We start from the raw sequence: 10434 nt of genomic DNA, 5'->3' as shown, positions 1-10434 counted from the left end.
AATCTGGTCAATTGATTTGTTAAAATATGTTGAGTTTTACAACTAGAGTGAAGATTACATCCAAGATTCAGGGCGGTCAAAGCCCTTGGAAGTTGGGTGCAAATACATAGGGAAATAATATTATCGGGCGTAGAATTGGAGATTTTAGAGTGACAGACTAAAATCCCTAATTCGGTCATATCATTTGGGTGCTAAAGTGTAGATGTTAGCCCTCAGGTGATGGGAACGTGGGAGCTCCAAAAAGAGAGCCGGGATCCTCCCAGCCTAGTCGCAGATTCAGTAAACAAGCGTTGGATTAGTCAATATTCGTTATTCTTATTAGTCAATGTTCTTTATGCCCGGACCAAAGGGTAAAGAATAGGTATGCTCCTATTTGGCACAATATAAATTGAACTAATTCACTTTATCCATTTACTATAATTTCTTGATAAGAAGAATGGTGTTTTCTTATATATTGAATATCACAATTAGACCCTCCTTAGTATCATTAGTTATTTAATAGTTATTAAATTTACCTATTTATTTCAATTTCCTGTTAGTGACAGATAAACACTTCGTCGTTGCGATTAAAGTATTGTTTTTCTAAAATCTTAGTTCGCAGTTCTAAATCACTCCCTGTGGGATCGATATCTAGGACTCCATTAGAGCCCTATATTACTTGAGCGATATGTATACTTGCGTTGATAAGTGTGACTTTACAATTATTGAATATTTATTTCGTCCATATTTATCTTATATTTTTAAGCATATATAAAGTCGTGGTCAGTGGGCCGCGTTGGCTATAGCAGGGAGCTGTGGTAAGGTATGTAGGCCGGAGAGGCAGAAGTTTGGAGTTGCAGAAGCCGCAAGCCACATATGTCATGGTTGGTTACGTAGGTCGTTGTGGTGAGTTGTGATGGCGTCCATAGACCGCAGAGAATAAAGTCTGGAGCTTCACAAGCTGTGGATCACATAGGTCATAGTCGATCACATAAGTTGTTGTGGTGAGCAGCAATGACGCTCAAGGTTATAGAAGTTGGAGTCAGGAGCTGCACAAGTTGTGGACCATGTAGATCGTAGTTTGGTCACATAGGCTGTAGTGGTGAGCTATGATGATGTCAGTAGCTAGCAGAGGACGAAGTCGAGAGCTGCACGAGCTATTGACAGTTTAGACTTTAGTTGGTCACATAGGTCATAGTGATAAGTTGTGATGACGTTTGTAAGCCACAAAGGGCAGAGTCAAGAGCAACACGAGTTGCGGACCACGTATGTCGTAGCTAGTCACATAAGTCGTAGTGGTGGGTTGTAAGGAGAGAGCTGTATGAGTTCGAAGAAAGTCACAATTCTTGGGGTGCATTATTACATCGTCTTTGAGGTGTGTCATTGCACGATGTACTGGATGATGTATTGTCCCGTCAGATGCTTCGCTACTTTGTAGTGCACATTAGAATTTTGCATAGGACATTGTGACTCCGTAAGGGACTTTGCTGCAAGGAGTTGACGGCGGCTGATGATGGTGGACGGTAGAGGATGAATGACAATGGTAGAAATTGGATGGCAGGTTGTAGTCATTGGTGGTCGATGGTTGCGGAAGAGAGAGTAATTTGTTGGATCTTCTGTTCAAAAAATATCATGAGCTTTCACTCCTTCTTTAAGCTCCTATCTTTTTATATCCCCCTGTTCCACTCTCCTCTTAAGAGGGGGTAGAGCTTTATTTATAGAGTCTGAAAGAGGTTTTTCTGTAAATAAGGCAAGAATTCTGACCACGCTATCACAACTCGGAGAGATTTCCCCAATCAGAAGATGTTTGTTGAACATTTGAGTGTCCTAATGATGCCAAAATTAAGCAATCTTAGGTTTGTTAGATTTGTCTTACAGAGAAGATTGATTTGGTTATAAGCTTGTCATATTTTGATTTTGTTTGACCTTCCAATAATCTAATAAATGCTTCCAAAAGTGATTTAACCTCTTGATCTGGCTTGATTTGACTCGGATTAGACCAATTTTGTTATTGTTTGGTTTGTCTCATCAAGACGGTCAATTTGACTGTTAGTTTACTAAAATCTAAATTCTATGTGATTTTTAATTGAATTTTGAACATTCCTCGCACAAAAAAAAACTCTAAATATGTGTCATGCCTCGAGATTTGGGTCAAAAGGTATCGGCATGACATTATCTTGAAACATTTCAGATTATTTATTTCTTCCTAGACTTTGCTAGTCTTAAGGTACAAAATGCATGGTTCCACCGAACTCTTTTTGGTTCCCAGCTCCATCACCTCAAATGCTTTTATAGTTAGATAGTCGAGTCTTTGGAGCGTACACTCCCCCAAGAGGATGCACTTGAATAGGAGAAATGTCACGTCCACTCGGGAGATATGCTCAATCTTGAAGTCCTTGAATCTTCCTATCTTTGTTTTAGCTTTGTTGAGATATTTGGTAATCATCTCGTCTCTAACCTTGAATTTTGCGCTCACCTGATTAACTGACAACTATGAGTTAGACTTCTCTAGTAGGTAACTAGCACCCATATTTAGGTAAAATGTTGTCAGAGCTTCATACTCGGCTTGATTTTTGGTAACTTTGAATCCAACTGCAATCAAAGTAGTGCAGAAGAACCTAAGTTATGTTTGTTAAAGCATGAACGAGCTTTGTTCTGGTTTAATTAGATGCTACATGATCCCGATATTTTTTATATGTAAGGATTTATGAAGTTGACACCACTAGGTGCCAAAAACTTGATCCCAAACAAAGTGAGGTTTCAATTTTATCATTAAATAGTAGGGATTCTACGCAATTATGTGTATCGTTATCAAGTAATATAGAGCTTTTTGATTAAGCCCCGAATATCAATCCCATGGAGATCGATGTTAATCACGGCGGCTTTCAAGAGAAGTTCTGATTTAGAATAACACGCCCTAATTTGTAATGTTGATAAAGGTTTGGCTTTGATTATATCCTACAATTATCACTACAACACTACTTCTACTCCTAAACTAAAACACTTAGTGAAAATAAAAAATTAGGGTTTAATATATTAAAAGTACACTTCCTCTTGCAATGAAATTAGTGACATGTATAAAACTAAAATAAGTAGTGAGAGAGATTGTGACAAATAGAAGCAAATATATTTTTTACCCTCAGTCAAGTAATATAAAGAACATTGGCTAATTCATAGTTTAAGAATCCTAAAAACTGGTTATACAAGGGAGATACTAGCTCTCACTCTAGAGCCCCCTCATCCCATCACATTAAGGCTAACATCTAATATTAAGACCTAAAACTAAGAACCAACTTGGGGGTTTTAGCCAATCACACTAAAGTCCTCTAATTATAAACCCATCAAAGATTATCTTCCTATTTATTTGCACTCAACCATATGTACTACATTCTCATCCATACAATCTCATGTAATTCTACCACAGTTGATTGAGGCAACACTATCACAGACCTTGCATGATCTCACAACAGATTTTAACATGCAAGTTGATCAAGCTTACATGTAAATGAAGAACAAAGTAAAATCATCACAATATATTTTCACTCTACTCAATTTTATATCCTACACATGCATACCAATTCATTATAAGAGGGAAGAGTGAAGAAAACTACTCACTACACATGGAGAAACAACAACAACTTTTCTCTGAACAAGACTTTGAAACCAAAAAAACAAACTACTGATTCAAATCAAAATACAATGAAAATACTTATCTTTGATGGAAATCAAACTCTCATTGCATAGCAAAAGCAATCTCCTAATAATCATCTCTAAGAATAAAGTGAAAAGAAAAGAAAAAAATCTCTCACTCTCTCTCTTTCTCTCTCACCTTGTCGCCCCACTTGGGGCTCTCACCCAAACCTTCTTCTTCTTCTCCAAGCCTTCTTCTCCTCTTCCAATAGTTCAGGAGTCCTTTTAAAAACATTTTCAAGCCTTATTTATAATTTCCCAAGAGGTGCTTAAGTGTCTCTTCAAAAGTGTCCATAATCAATAAATCTTCCAAAGGGTGCCTCAAGTGCTTCTTCAAAAGTATTCAAAAATGTCCTTATAACTGCCCCAAATCCTTCTCTAAAGTCTCTTTTATCATTTTTAATGAATTCCCCAAGAGACACACGAAGCACCACTTCAAAAATCCTCCAAATCCGATGTATATTCTAGAAGATATGTTGAAAACCGTCTTTGACGCTTATGTGCCGATTTTTGGGGCCTTAAGCGCCCTCCTCTCTGTCTGAGCCTAAGTACCATGTTTGGGCGCTTAAGCGTCGGGCACAAGCACTTAAGTGCCCGGTTTCGGCCCACATTGCCCCGGTGTGTCTCGGTTTGCTCCATTTTGGTCTATTTTTGTTCATTTTGCTTCAATCACTCTAAATTCTTCAATTTGATGTACCCACAACCAAAAACACAAGAAAACATACCTTTAAATTGGAATATCATTATAAAATATAGCTAAAAATAGTACATTGTTAGCCACATCACTCCATCAATACACAAGACCCAAGTTTGGCAATCGGTCGCCATTTCTTTGCCTAGTTTGCTGGCTTGAAAAATTGGCAAAAAAATCAGCTATTGCTTTTGCTTTGATGGCAGTCCGAGGCATGTAAAAGAGAACAAATTCACTGAGCTATGCTGCCCATTTTAAGAAGTGATTGAAGTGCTCTGACAAAGTGAGGATAGATTTGAGCTGGTGGTCAGTGATGATCCTGATTAGATGCATCTTGAAATACAAGTGAAGCCTGCGGGGAAAGATAACAAGGGAAAATGTTAATTTTTCTATAAACAGATACCTGAGTTTGACACCTTGGAGAACTTGGCAAACATAGTAGGCAAAGAACTACTTCTAGCTCATCTCAAATTAAAATCATGTTGATGGCGTTAAGCATAGGGAGAGTTCTTTGTTTGAATTTAGGCTTTGGAGGATCAGTGCTGACACGAGGGAATCTTTTAACTTCTTGAATGCTTGTTCGCATTCTTTCGACAAAACAAAGTTCTTTGCTCTCCTCAGGGTTTCATAAGAAATAACGCACTTGTTGCCTAACTTTGAGATGAATCGGCTATGTCCTGAAACATGATCGGTCCTTTTTTTTAACATTTTTTATATTTTAGGGGGACAATGTATTGATTAACTTTTTTGGGCTAGCTTTTATTCCCTGTGAGGTTAGGACATAAACTAAGAATTTGTTTGTGGATGCCCCAAAAATGCACTCAAGCAGATTGAGCTTTATATTAAATTTTATTAAGGTTTTGAAGGTTTTTTTCAGGTCTTTTCATGTGTTGCTCTGGTGTTCCATTTTTTACTATGATATCATCCACATAAGACTCAATATTTTTTTTTTCTATTTTGCAAAGATTACATCTATAATTCATTGATAAGTAGTGTCAGCATTTTTTAGCTCAAAATACATTAAATTATAGAAATATACACCCTCATTGGTGATGAATGCAATCTTCTTAACATAAGTCAGAAGTACTTCGATCTGGTGGAAGTCGGAGGTGTCAAGGAAGCTCATCATGAAATGACCGACCTTTGCGTCTACGAGTATGCTGACACGTCATAGGATAGCTCGTTTTTGACTCGTTAAGTAGCTTGTGTTCAATTCATTTGTTAATTAAATGAGTCAAACACGAACAAAAGTTTGTTCGTTTGTGTTCGGCTCGATTTGGCTTTAATTAATTAACTAATACATAAATAAAATTAATATAATATTTATATATTGAGTTTATACATTGTAATTTTAAAAATATTAAAATTTTAAAAATTTTAAAAATTTTAGTTAGTATTGTAAATAAAAAAACAAATTATTAATCTATTGGATATGTAAATACATAAGAATTAGGTGGTATGTATATAAATGCCCAAAAAAAATCTCCCAAATATCTACCCCTCTCCAAGCCTGCCAGCCGAGCTATCCCATCTATAAAAAACTATATATATATATATATATATATATATATATATATATATATATATAACATGTGAAAAGATAAGAATTGTGTGGCCCCGCTTCCTACATAAGTAAACCCGCGTGGCCCCGCTTCCCCTTCCCATCACCAGCTGAAGACGCTGGTTTAGTCCCACATTACCCAATTCCAAAAAGGAAACAAATCATTTTTACCCATAGCTTTACTGGCCCCACCAGCCTCTTAAGCTATGTTGGTTTTAAAATAAAAATTAAGTTTTATAATTTAAGTATATTATAGGATTTATTCATTGTTAATAAATAATTATTTCGAGTCAAGTTAAACACGAGCTTAATTCGAACAAAAAATCTAAATCGAGTCAAATACGAACAAGCAATTCATGCGTCATTTCGAACATGAGACACAAAAGAAAAAAAATGAAACGAGCCAAACACGAACAAGCATTAGGCTCGCTCTAGTTCAGCTTGTTTACACCCCTAGTGGCAGAGGGTAGTTGTTCTTCTAACAAACGCACGTTCAGATTGATGAAGTCCGCGCACATCTTCCACTTGTCATTTGACTTATGCACCATAACAAGGTTCATTACATATGTTGGAAATTGGACTTCTCTAACATAGCCGGCCTCCAACACCATTTGGACCTCCTTTCGAATTGATTTGGCCATAGTGATGACCGATGTCTAAATGTTGGGTTGACATTCAAGCAGTGCCATGTGATGTTGATCGGTATCAGAGACAACTTAGTGTAGACCAGGCAAGAACATCTTGGTGGCTCTGGAGGGTGTCGATCAACACCTTTTTGTATCATGTATCAAAAATTTCACTTGGCAAAAAAAAAAAAATTATCAGTTTCTCCTTTAGTTGTCAAGTTTCGATGGGTGGTCCTATTGGTCTCAAGACCCCTTCTAGCAGGTTGTCGAGCTCTAGAAATTCATGTTGATGCTTCTGATTGCCCAGAGGTAACATGTATGTGACTATTTGAGATCATTATAGACAGTGATTACCTCCTTGTCTCTCGAAAACTTCACAAACACATGGCATATTAGGGTAATTGTCTTGATATTGTTGAGCAGGGGACGTTCAAATATAGTGTTGTAAGTTGATGGTATGTCGGCCACTAGGATGTTTGTCATGTTTGTGAATTACTTTTCTTTTTCTCTCTAAGTGATAGGCACAACGATGGTTCCCAGTACATCCTTCATCTCACTAGAAAATCCATAAAGTGGGTTGATTGTTGCTATCTATCGGTAGTTGTTGAGGCCCATTTTATTGAAAACTGACTTGAATATGATGTTCACGGAGCTACCAATGTCGATGAGAGTGTTATCAATCTAGTTGTTGCATATCAACATGGTGATGCTATAGCGTTTTTGTATTAGCGGGAAAACCTCTGTTAGTGAAGGTAATGGAACGATGTGTGCTTCATTTTGTTTGGCATAATGGTGGTTGTGCATAGTTCTACTGGCTGAAGCTTCTTAAGACTTGCTCGACGTTATGAGTCTTCACCTTTCCAAAAATGGTGAGAACTATGCCAACAGTGTGTATTTCACATGCTTAGATTGCCTTGTTCGATATTTCCTCCATCAGTGCCTTCCCTTGTCGTTGGGTCTTTACTTCTGATGCCACAAACTCCTTTAGTTTTTTTGTCTTGATCAGCTCTTCCACCGCTTCGTTCCCATGTTCCTGGATATGCGCGTTACTCTTGAGTTCTCGAAAGTAAGCTCCAGTCTTCATCGGTTGGGCTCTCTTAAAGTAGTCTTTTTTTTATATGGCCTTTATTATATCAACCGTTGAAACTCTCAAAAATTTATTTTGGGTGCTTTGTAGTGAGGCAGCGAGTGCTCGTCGTATCAAACTGATCATCAGTTACAAATTAAGTGGTATCTATGTCAATCCTCCTTTTTTGAGTAAAGGAAAATTTCTTTGTAAATAGTTTTAAATGATGTCAATAAGGCTTTGTAAGCCAGTATTCCGGACCTAACTCCCTCAGTGATTTATTGTGTCAATTAGTTTGTGAGCCTATGGCTTCGGGCTGCAGGTGTCTTTATATCAAAGAAGGGTGAAAGGACGCGAGTCATGTCATCGGTCTCCATCCTCACCTTAAACGGCCCTTTTCCGTAGGTGATGGATGAAAGACTCTACTATAGAGTAAGCATTATTATAGTTTTACTTCTCGATCGATATATAATTGATGGTCAACTCTAACAACTTAGCTAGTGTTTTCAGTTGCACAGATCCAACATATATTAGAATGGTCCTTCAACCCTTGAGCAAGGGCCGCATGCATGACTGCAGGCTCCAGGTTTAACACTTTGAACATCTTCTTCTAGAAGTGAGTGATAAACTAGCGCAGATTCTTGCTCTGTCCCTATTAAAGCTATATAAGAGAATGTGAGTTCTTATATGGCCTCAAGGTACTGGAAAATTACACAACAAACATTTGTTTGAAGTCATCGAATGATGTGATTACTCATAACAATAATCCATTGAACCACATGAGGGTCGACTCTCTCAATGTGGTGAAATAAAGGTTGCACTGTAGTGTGTTAGTGATCCTTACCAGGCACACAGTCGACTCAAATAAGCTTATGTGGTCAGTCAGATCGATCTACCCTTTGTAAGACTCCAATGTCGGGATCTGGAATGGTTATGAGGGCTCGACGTTAGTGATTTATTGAGAAAATGCATTCTCGGACTGTCGGAGAGCCTTAGTGCACCTAAATTGATGTCGATCGATTGATACCTACTCAATGTTGTTGAATTACTAAGGGATACATTCTCTTTCAAAAGTTATGGAGACTCTTCCATCATTTGGCACCATGCCTTCATCAGGGATGTTGTTTTCTTCCTCGGGTCAGTGTGTCTTAGATGACATCCAACTTTTGATGCTTCTACTTCTGCATCGGTTGGGCTATGAACTCTCCAGTACATTCCATGTTGTTTGTGCCATTATTGTGGGTTTCTTTTCCTTAGGTTGATCCTCTTATTATTTGTGTCACTTTCCACGCTCATCGAATCTTTTATGATGTTAAATCATGATTGATTTGTGAATCACATCCAATTAATAGAGTGTAAATAAGGAGAGATTGAGATTGAGATAGAAGGAGAGAGAGTGAATCGTAATCAATCATGTCTTATTCATAAAATGATTCTCCTATTTATAGATGATAGTGTACAATATCGTGGTGTTACAATTTTGTACCTGCTTTAAAGGGGTCCGTATTGAGATATTTTTGGTATTCTACTTGGGCAAGCCTATCATCAAACTATTTTATGGCTTGATCGGTTAGGCTTAATTGACTTTGGGTCAGCAAGATCAGCTCAGTTTGTTGAGATCCGCTTAGTTGATTGAGCTTGGTCGATATGGGCCGGTCAATTGATAAGGCTCGGTTATTGATCCTTGACCCTTGATAAAGATTAGCCTCTAGACATGTCTGGGATGGTTGGAGATAATAGAAAACTGGATATTTCCTTAGGTCTGCTTTTATGTAGTGGTTGGCTTTGATACTCTTTCATCCTGTTTATAGCTAAGTGGCTCGTTCTTGTGTTCTCTGGTCGTTATTGGTCTGTCTCGTGGTTCTGTTGGGTTTGGCACTGCTGGCCTGGCTCAGACAGCTTCACTTAATCAGATCTTCTATCAACGGGTCCACCTTCTTCATACTCTTTCCTTTAAATCTTCTCAAAACAACACTGACACATTTTTATATACAACTTTATAAGCACTATAGCAATATAAATTAGAAAAAATTGGTCATTATTTATTTTCATAGGGTAATATGCTCGTATTGTTTATTGAAGTTCATTGTGAATAAATTTTGTTCAAATATGGACCTTTAATTGAACAATATTTGAACCCAAAACCATTTGATTTGAATCTCATTCACACGCATTTGCCTTACGATGATGCTTAATTGGTGAAACCAGTTCATATTGTTGGCCTTAAAACAAATATGGACCTTTAATTGAACAATATTTGAACCCAATACCATTTGGTTTGAATCTCATTCACACACATTTGCCTTACGATGATGCTTAATTGGTGAAACTAGTTCATATTGTTGGCCTTAAAACATGTCCATAATGAACCCCTTGTAAGTTCACATATCGTAAATCCCATCATTGCCTTCCTCAACGAGCTATTACGCTCTCATCATGAAATGTTTTCTCACACATTGTTGGTCATGTTGATGCGGACGTCCTCACCATGCTCCTATCATGAAATTTTCTACTCATACAATGCATCCCATACAACACGTCCCCAACAAGTTCCTGTTGAAAATATGTTCGTAAAAAAAAAAGATGTATATATCTGAGCCGTTAAAAGGTGTTGTAGCCCTGAATCGCCCTTGAAGTACATAAATTTAAATATTTTATTTATTTATGAATAAAACAACACATATTAATTATGATTTCTTTTTATGGTCAATGTATAATTACGTCCCTGTTTACTAAAGAAAATTTGAAATTAAAATTAAAATAAGATTTCATATAATTTATAACAAATTAAAATTTTGTTTTATGCCAAAATATATATTAG

The sequence above is a fragment of the Phalaenopsis equestris genome, unplaced genomic scaffold, assembly GCF_001263595.1.
Source record: "Phalaenopsis equestris unplaced genomic scaffold, ASM126359v1 Scaffold000064, whole genome shotgun sequence".
NCBI classification, from domain to species: Eukaryota; Viridiplantae; Streptophyta; class Magnoliopsida; order Asparagales; family Orchidaceae; genus Phalaenopsis; species Phalaenopsis equestris.
Note: the sequence above shows the minus strand (reverse complement) of the source record.